The sequence below is a fragment of the Corvus brachyrhynchos genome, unplaced genomic scaffold (assembly GCF_000691975.1).
Source record: "Corvus brachyrhynchos isolate BGI_N302 unplaced genomic scaffold, ASM69197v1 scaffold15, whole genome shotgun sequence".
NCBI classification, from domain to species: Eukaryota; Metazoa; Chordata; class Aves; order Passeriformes; family Corvidae; genus Corvus; species Corvus brachyrhynchos.
In genome coordinates this window covers 310622-320160 of record NW_008238349.1, presented here as the reverse complement: position 1 = coordinate 320160, position 9539 = coordinate 310622, and the positions used below count along the sequence as shown (strand labels likewise).

Genomic DNA, 9539 nt, shown 5'->3' with positions numbered 1-9539 from the left:
AGCCACTCCGGGGGGACGAGGGGGCCGTGCCCCAGGGGTCTGGCAGGGACCAGGAGCAGCGGAGAGCAGGGCCGGAGCTTCAGGGCTCAGGAATCAGGAGCTGCTGCGGCTCCAGGCACAGGGAATGCCTGAATATCCCCGGGACAGAGCGCAGAGCTCACACAGCTCACCCCACAGGGAAAGCAGGCAGGAAATTGGGGCTTTTCTCCGTGTTCAGTGAATTTCCAATGATTTACACAGGGCAAGGCAGCAGCAGGAGGGAAACCCAGCCAGGACACGATGGGAGCTGGGAGCTGACTCTGCTGGGAGGGAGAATCCCTGGCTCAAGGCCTTCCTTCCAGGGGAGCAGGGAGATGCCTTCAGCCAGCACATCCCAGCTCCTGCCCCACTGCTCCACCAAAGCTGAGCCTCAGGACTGCAAATTGCAATTTCCACGTGCAACCACAGGACACAGACTGTGCCTGGGAAACCCGGGAAGGGGAGCACGGACACGACCTGGAGCCAGGCTGGGACTGGGCTTTATCCAGGAATCTCCCAACCCTGCTGCCTCAGCTGTTCCCAGCCCAGGGATGGGCTCAGCTCCGCACTCTCCCCACTGGAGAGCTTCCCATGCAACCTAAAATGATCTGCTTGAAAAAAATTCAGTGAACAATTCCTCTAAAGCTGAACTCACCAAATCCAAGCTGCTTCAGCTGATCCCAAACTGCTTCCTGACCCAAACCAGAAGGGACTACTTTGGCAGAGAGCTGTCAACTTCAGCGCAGTTTGACTGAAATTTTCTTTTTCCCCCTCCCTGTAGCTGCCTTTTCCTCCCCCCCAGCTGAAGGTTCACTCATTTTCCCTTTTACAGGCAGCACTTCATATTTTCCCTGCTCACCAAGCCATGCTTCTCTGACCTCCTGGATCTGTAACAATCATTTCTTATTCCTTCTTGATCCTGTAAGCTTTGCTGGAAGGATTTGGACAAAAATACTATTTTTGACATCCTGGGCTTCTTCCACAGAACCTTCCATTCCAGCTGTTATTTTTTGCCTTCATATCCTGTTCCCAAAACCTGCAGGGTGGCAGTTCTGGGGTCAATTGGACTTAAACAATTAGAGATTAACCGAAACTGAAACAATTCCATTTATTAGCACAAATACAGAGCCATGGGATATGAGGGAAGGAGTGTGCTGAGTACCTAAAAGCTCTGGGAAATTTAGAAATCATCTAATTCTGTCTGTTACCCAACAAGGGCTTCACACACTGCTCACTGTCTTTAGAAAAAGCAACTGGCAACGTCAGAAAAATTATAAATTGACAATTCCGAGTGATTGACCTCCTGTTCCTATTGTGCATTTGCCACGGAATGAAAGAAAAACAGGAAAGAGTCTTGCCAAGGTATGGGGAGGAGAAAAACAACAACAAAAATGAACGAGATTTTGTTGGCAGAACTTGCAAATTATTCCTGCTCCCTTTCACCCAACTTCCGTCACATAATTGCCGTGTGCTGCAGCGAATCCCTGGAAATGCCTCTGCCGCGAAGGTGGAAGCGCCAGTTTGTGCGGAGCAGGAGGCTCCTGTGCTCAAAGCCCCAGCCAGGAGTGAAGCAGGAGCAGAGGAACCAAAAAGAAATGGGGTTTTAGGTCCAAAGCCGGCAGGTCTGGGCCGGAGCCAGGCTCCAGCAGGTGTTTGTAAGGATGGCCAGGCTGGCGTGCCAAGGACGTCAGTGTGGAGTGGCAGAGAGCGGCTCTGACTCAGAGCTGCAGCCTCTGACGGCCGAGGGAGGGACAAGGCAGCTCTGGGCTCTCGGAGAGCTCCAGGCTCCAGCAGGGCTTCAGCCTGAGGGCTCGGGTGTGCTCAGCCAGCCAAGGAGCCGCTTCAACCCCATCTCCACATCCTGCTCCTGGCTGCAGCAGCAGCTCCTGGAGGCTCCAGCTGGAAAGCCAAACTCACCCCAGCCCACGTCACCGCTCCTCATGGTGACGCTTACCCAGCAGGAGAGATTCCAGGCTGGGATGTCGGGTCAGGAGGGGTTTGTCACGGAGGGACAGAACTGGATCTGCTCCATGGTGGGAATGACAGGAACAGGGGCCACCGGCACCCTCCCCAAGGAGTCCTGCAGGGTCTGAACTCTGTGAGCAGAGCTGAGTGCTGGTGACACTGGGGAAAAGGAGAGAAATTGGATCCAAGCTCCACCCAAAAGCTCAGTGGGGAGCAGATGAAAACAAAGCTGCAGGGGAGGTGCAGCCAGGATGAAGGGTGGGAGTGAAGGCACAGGAGAGATCTGAGATGCTGCCAGAGGGAAAAGCCCAGCTGGACACTGATCCACAGCCCAGACTGGGTCTGGAGGCCCAAGGCTGGGCTTAAATGGGCTCCATGGGCAGGGCGTGGGTGGGACTCAGGGCACCACAGAATCCTGGAACATCCCCAGTGGGAAGGGACCCCCAGGGATCACCCAGCCCAGCCCCTGGCCCTGCACAGACACCCCAACAACCCCACCCTGGGCATCCCTGGCAGCGCTGTCCAAACCCTCCTGGAGCTCTGGCAGCACTCTGGGGGAAGAATCTTTCCCTGCTGCCCAGCCTTGGCCTCCCTGGCCCAGCCCCAGCCGCTCCCTGTCCCCAGAGCAGCGATGGGAGCTGCCCATCCTGTTCCCCTCCCCAGGAAGTTGGAGCTGGGATCAGTCTCCCTTCAATCTCCTCTGCTCCAACTGAACTGACCAGGTGCCCTCAGCTGCTCCTCTTCCCCTCAAGGCCCTTCCCCATCTTCGTGGCCTCCTTTGGATGCTTCCTAATGGATCGATGTCTCTCCTAATGGATCAATGTCTCTCCTTCATTGTGGTGCCCCAAGCTTCACCCAATATTTGAGGTGAAGCCGCCCCAGCCCAGAGCAGAGCAGGACAATCCCTCCCTGGTGGCACTGGGCCCAGGAGAGGGTCACTGCCCCCAGGGCTCCGACAGCACCAAGGCTTGATCCCAGCCTTTGGAAACATGGGAAGCACTGGGATCCAGGTGTTGAATGCCTAAAACCTTGTCACCTGTCCTGGCATCTCACAGTGCTCCTCTGGAAGTGGCCCTGTGGTGCAGAGTCACATTTATGGAATCCCTGAGGCTGGACAGAACTCCAAGAACATCAGGTCCGACCTGTGCCCGATGCCCACCCTGTCCCCAGCCCAGAGCACTGAATGCCAGGGGACAGAAATGATCCCGGGCTGTTCCAGCAGCCCTTGGTGCTCCTGTGGAAATCAGGAACTGGTTTTCCTGCCTCAGGAAAGCAAAAGTCAGGATCTGTAAGGAAAACAGACACGGTCTCTTCAGCTCAGTGTGTGCCCTGTGCCACCGACTGAGGCCACTGAATCTGAATTCACATGTTTTCCTAAAACAGGACTTGGCTGGCAGCTCTTGAGATCTCTAAAATAACTTTTTCTGTGCTGCTGGTGTTTCCCAGCAGCACTTTGAGCTATTACTTATCAAAAGGGGCCTTGTTTCCCCAAATTAAAGAAATACTCCGTAAAGAATGGGATGTATAAATCAGTCCAATGTGCTTTCAAACATTCTGGGGTTTTGGTAAGCAGAAGCTATTCTCTATTTAAACTCTGCAGCTTTACCTCATGCAGTATAGCTGTGCAAAAGTTTTAATTTGATTATACATCTTATTAACCGTGCTCTTGTGTGTCCTCCCCTTTCTCTCCTGTTCTACTTGTTTACTTTGAAATAAAAGCCAATCATCTCTCACAGAGCACTGCCATTTTCATCAGAATTCTTCTGCAAGCTGCTAGCAAAACATGTTTAAGGCTGACCCCAACAACCATTCTCATTTTCCTTCAAACATTTCAATTATTACTTAATTTAGGCCTGCCTGAATAGTCCTGCCACCTCTAATTTGGCCACTGTCACAGCACTGCAGGAGGGACTTCAGAATGAAAGGGGTTTGAAATTGCCATCAGTGAACGAGTGGGGATGTTAAATTATGACTTCACTCAGCATTGGTGGGGCCAAAACTCAAACCCCGGGGTCAGTCCTGGGCCCCTCAGGACAACACAGACCCTGAGGGGCTGGAGCATGTCCAGGGCAGGGAAGGGAGCTGGGAAGGGGCTGGAGCCCCAGGAGCGGCTGAGGGAGCTGGAAAGGGGCTCAGGCTGGAGCAAAGGAGGCTCAGGGGGGACCTTGTGGCTCTGCACAAGTCCCTGACAGGAGGGGGCAGCCGGGGGGGTCGGGCTCTGCTGCCAGGGAACAGGGCCAGGAGGAGAGGGAACGGCCTCAGGCTGGGCCAGGGGAGGCTCAGGGTGGATTTTGGGGAAATTTCCCCATGGAAAGGGTGCTCAGGCCCCGGCACAGCTGCCCAGGGAGGAGCTTCAGGGCTCAGGAATCAGGAGCTGCTGCGGCTCCAGGCACAGGGAATGCCTGAATATCCCCGGGACAGAGCGCAGAGCTCACACAGCTCACCCCACAGGGAAAGCAGGCAGGAAATTGGGGCTTTTCTCCGTGTTCAGTGAATTTCCAATGATTTACACAGGGCAAGGCAGCAGCAGGAGGGAAACCCAGCCAGGACACGATGGGAGCTGGGAGCTGACTCCGCTGGGAGGGAGAATCCCTGGCTCAAGGCCTTCCTTCCAGGGGAGCAGGGAGATGCCTTCAGCCAGCACATCCCAGCTCCTGCCCCACTGCTGGAGTCCCCAGCCCTGGGGGCTTTAACAGACGTGGGGCTGTGGCACTTGGGGACACGGGGCAGTGCTGGCCTTGGCAGGGCTGGGGGAACAACAAAGAACTCTTGGATGGAAAAACATCAACTCTGGAAGCAGAAAACAAGCTCTGCTTGGCTCTGAGATGGCCAGGACCAATCCAAGATGTAAGAATTCATCCTATTACTGCAAATATGTATACACCACATACATATATATATATATACACACCTGACTCAAATATGGATTTTGCTAAACATATATTATATTAATTATATAAAGGTATAAATATGCAAACACACAACATTTTGATTGTTATGTAATTAAAAATTATATAACACATTAAAAATTGAGAAGCTGCTTGAATAGAAGTAAAAAAGGAGAAGTTAAAAGGTTAAATTAACTGCTTTAAACTCTCTGTTGCAAACCTGGAGTAATCACAGACTGCCAAACCAACCAGAGGTAAAAGGACAAAAGGTTGTGCAGCAACCCAGCAGAGCGGGAGAGTTAAAAGGCTGAAAGTGGATCCAGGAAGGAAAGAGATCCCTGGATGTGACAAATTACTCGGACAGGAACAGTGGGGTTGGCCAAAAAGGGGTCTGAACAACAACTTGCTGAAGAGGTAACACCAAAACCTCGTCAGAAGCACGGGGGAAGGAATTCGGGGGGGTGTGGCTGATGGGTGAGCACCCAGCGCAGCCCAGGGGAGAGGGGCCCGGCTGGAAGGGGGAGGGAATTGCCCGCATTCCTTTTCGTTCTGGTGGAGATGGGAAAAGGAGGCAGAAACCAAGAGCAACAGTCAGCCTTGACAATGGAAACAACTTCCCACGTTAGCCCCAGAGAGCCCTGTGAAAATCAGGACCTGGGGGCCGGAGGTGTGTGAGTGCTTCTGCTGATGGCACGGGATCAGCCAGCATGGGCAAAACCTCCTCTGCTGCAACAGCTGCACACAAACCTCACAAAACCCAGCCTCTGAGGTATAAAGAGCTGAATTCCAGTGCCAGATCCTGCACAGGAGAAACCCCCCACGGCCCCCCACGGAACGCTGAGCTCTGGGCTCAGCCCTGCTGGCCAGGAAGGGGCCACTGGGGCTGCGGAGGCTGCTTCGGACACAGCCACGGGGAAATCCAGTGCCAGAGGTTTCTGTCAGAGAAACAGAACAAGCTGGAGCTGTGCTGCTGCTGCCGGGCTCCCTCGTGCACCTGCAGGGTGGATAAATTCTTGCTCCGAGCACTCGGGAAGGGCGACAGCAGAACAAGGAAGGGTGAGAGGAGGGAAGGGAGCGTGGTCAGAGACAGAGGGTGAATTCTGCACAGAAATAGACTGACAAGTCTGGGCCCTTCAGTCAGGCAAAGAGATGCTTGAAAGGGATGTAGGAAACACTTATTAAACCGGAGTTTTATCACATCCTCAGCATCACGGAGCAAAGGGAATAGAGAACAAACACTTGCTGTTTCTCACAGCACCAGACCCAAGAGGGACCCGAGGAAATTACCAAGAAATCGCTTCAAAACAAGAAAAAGGCGGAGGAAGTATTTTTGCAAATAGTGCCCAATTATGTTGTTGAATTTTTCCTGGAAGACATCAGGTGCTGAAAAGAGGAATAAAATAATGCATTGAGTGGCAGACAGCCTTCAGCTCAGGAAATTTTCAGCAGGGATGGAGAGGAGCTGGGAAGTTGGAGGAGGAATGGGCTGAACTTGCCCTCCTCCAGGAAACGAGGGGAGAGGGGAATTTGTCCTCACTTGAGAGAGAGTCCCAAGGATGGAGCTCCAATGCCAGTGCCCTGAGTCTTCACGGCTTTTTCCCACTGCCAGGGACGAGAAGCAAATACTTCCTCCTGGAGCTGCTGGACACTGAGAGCTGCAAGACATGTTCCAGCAATTTCATGTGGATCACAGCTTGGACATGAAGTGTTTGACTAATGGTCACACAAAAGTCCAGTGAGCCATCACCTGTGACCCTGTGCTTTGCACAGAGCAGGTTCTCTCCATAATTCACACTCTTAAACTCAGCTAATCTGTTCTTTCAAATCCTTCAGGGTGAACCTCAGGCAAGGCATCACCAAAAATATATATCTTTAAGGGACTTCCATGAGCTTGCCTTGGGCAGTGGCTGGAGGGTGGTAGGGAGGGAAGAGGGAGCCCTGTGGCAGACTCAGGTTGCCGCAGGTCCCAGAGGGAGCTCTGGGCTCTGAGTGTGGAGCAGAGCCCGCTGTGCTGTACAAGCACCGGTGCAGAGGATGCTCTCCCTCCCAGCACTGCTGTCCCGGGGCTGTGGCTCAGGATCAGCAGTGCCAGGTCTGTTCTCCCCTCACAGCTCCCTGTCCCAGCCTGCCACTGGTTTGATAAACAAACCTTGTTTTAGGGTTTTCTCTCGGAGGCACGTGGGAGCACACGAAGGGAGCGCCCACAGGGGACAGTCCTTAGGACAAGGACGGGGCAGGGGGAACCCTGTGTTTCCTTACAACAGCCCCACTGCAGAGCTCCTCGGGAATCTCTGGGAGAGCCCAGGGAACCTCCCCAGCCTCCCCCTCTCCTTCCCTTCCTGCACCTTCTGCCTGCAGCTCCCATGGTCACCACTTCCCTCTCCCAAAAGGCCAGACTGCCAATCCAAAGGAATCCACCCTGGCCCTTGGAGATTCAGCATTCCAGAGGTGCCGAGCCAGAGGAGCAGCACAACGATGCCCACGGGGCCGGTGCCTGTGGCTGGGGACCAAGGTCCCACCTGTGCCCACCTGTCCATGGATGTACCTGGGCACATCCTGCACATCTCATCCATCCTGCACCTCTGCACAACCATCACGGGATTGCCAAGGCTTCTCACGGAATCCCAGAATCCCAGACTGGTTTGGGTTGGAGAAGCCCATCTCACTCCATGGGCAGGGACACCTTCACTACTCCCCGTCAGTGGCTTTGGCAAGTGGCACCCACCCCTGGAGCACCCTGGAGCAGTCGTGGAGGGCCAGCCCTGACCCAGAGCAAGCTCTGCTGGGTTTGTAGGAGCTGACACAGGGCTGACAGAGGGTCAGTGCTCCCAAAGGGACCAGCAGGGCTGCCCAAGGTTTCCTGAAGCCTCTGGCTGCTCCCAGCCTCTCCAGAGCTCCAGCAGTTTTCTCAAGCACTAAAGGAGGCCCCAGGTGGAGCCCCCACTGCCTTTTGTGCCAAATCAGGAATAAGCCCTCATCACCTCATCATCCACCCTCTCAGCCAATTCAGCTGGGCTGGAAAGAGCAGGGACAGCATTTTCCACAGATCCATCTCCTTCCTGCACCCCAGAGAAAGCCCCGATCTTTCAGAGCTCCCATTCCAGGAGGGAATAGGGTATTTACCAAATATCCCAAAGAGAGCACTGATGCCTCAATCGGGTCACAGGACAAAACTGCACCTTCAGTCCATGGTACAACCTAATTGAGAAAAGAATCCATCTGCTCTTCCAGCTCGTTTCTCTGGATTATCCAAACTGCCTGGATCTCCTTTCCTGCTGTTTTGGAACTCGGAACAGCTGCAGGCTCTGTGGGGTGGGAGCAGTGGGGCTCCTGCTGTGCCAGGCTGCAGCTGAACAGGGTCCTGCCCCACCAGGCTTTTCTCTGGATTTTTCTTTGAGGCCAGGATGGGTTGGGATTAATCCCACTGGTGCTATTTGCATTACAACAGCTCTGGGATAGGCACCTTTTGTTTCAGAAAATGGGATTTTGCATGCGAACTCATTGAGAGGAACTCACCAAACAACACAGCTCTGCATGGACCGAGGTGCCAAGGGACAGTGCCATCCGACAGAGGCTGCTTGGCACTGTCACAGCTCCACTGACAGCAGTCAACTCGTGTGACAGTCACACGTCACAACAACCTCGTGTCCATCACCAACACAGGAACTTTGCCCTTCCCAGGAGCCACCAGCTGGGAATCGATCCCTGCCCATGCTGACAAATTGCCAGAGGGTCAGGGAGGGATCCTGCCCCTCTGCCCAGCCCCAGGGGCACCTCTGGAGTGCCGTGTCCAGCTCTGGCTCCTCAGCACAGCAGGGCCAGGGAGCTCCTGGAGCGGGGCCGGCACCGGCTGTGAGGATGAGGAGGGCCTGGAGCATCTCTGTGCCCAGGACAGGCTGAGGGAGCCGGGGCTGCTCAGCCTCGAGAGGAGCCCCACGCGGTGCCCTCGTCCCTGGCGGTCCCTGGCTGCAGGGAGGGCCCAGGGCAGGGCCCAGGCTCTGCTCCGGGGCCCGGCAGCGGCACCAGAGCACCGGGCAGGGCCTGAGCCCAGCAACTGCCCTGCACAGGAGGCAGAACTGCTGCCCTGGGCAGGGCCCAGCCCTGACCAGGCTGCCCAGGGAGGGGCTGGAGTCTCCCTCAGCGGGGATATTGCAGAGCCCTCTGGGCACAATCCTGTGCCCTGTGCTCTGGGATGGCCCTGCCTGAGCAGGGAGGTGGCACCAGGGACCCTCTGGGGTCCCTTCCAGCCTGGCCCAGCCTGGGATTCTGGGATTCTGGGACAGTCCCCTGCTGTCTCCTCCTGCACAGCCCCAGGCCTGGAGCCAGCCCAGGTGCCAGGGGGGCTGCAGATCATTGCACAACACAAACACTCCCAGGGCCGCCGGGCCGCTGATTCCAGTGATTCCTCCGCGACAGCTCCAGCTCCATGGCAGCTCCTTGTTCTTAAGAACCAGCAGCTTTCTTGTGCTTAACCCCTGGGAGACCTTTACTCTTCCGGAGTTAATCCCTTCCCAGCTCCAGAGGCTGCTGTGCCACAATGGATTTATGAGGGAGCAAAAATAAAACCACACTCTGAGTAGGTTCTTCTTTCATTTCAGCTCTGGGGGTGCCAGCCCCTTCCTGCCTTTGCTCCTGCAGTGGAGCCTCCAGGAGAAACCTTTCCAAAGC

The 9539-nt window shown here is 55.1% G+C and overlaps 1 long non-coding RNA gene across 1 annotated transcript in view; it reads right to left on the bottom strand.

Moving 5' to 3' along the window:
- Positions 1-4904: 4904 nt before the first annotated feature.
- The window catches only part of LOC108446974, an 11157-nt gene continuing 6522 nt past the window's right edge, over positions 4905-9539 (bottom strand). Inside the window, exons 2-3 of the long non-coding RNA XR_001862319.1 lie at positions 6409-6526; positions 4905-6254 (exon numbers count right to left, since the gene is read on the bottom strand). This is a non-coding gene — a long non-coding RNA (uncharacterized LOC108446974). The remainder of the gene's footprint in view (positions 6255-6408; positions 6527-9539) is intronic.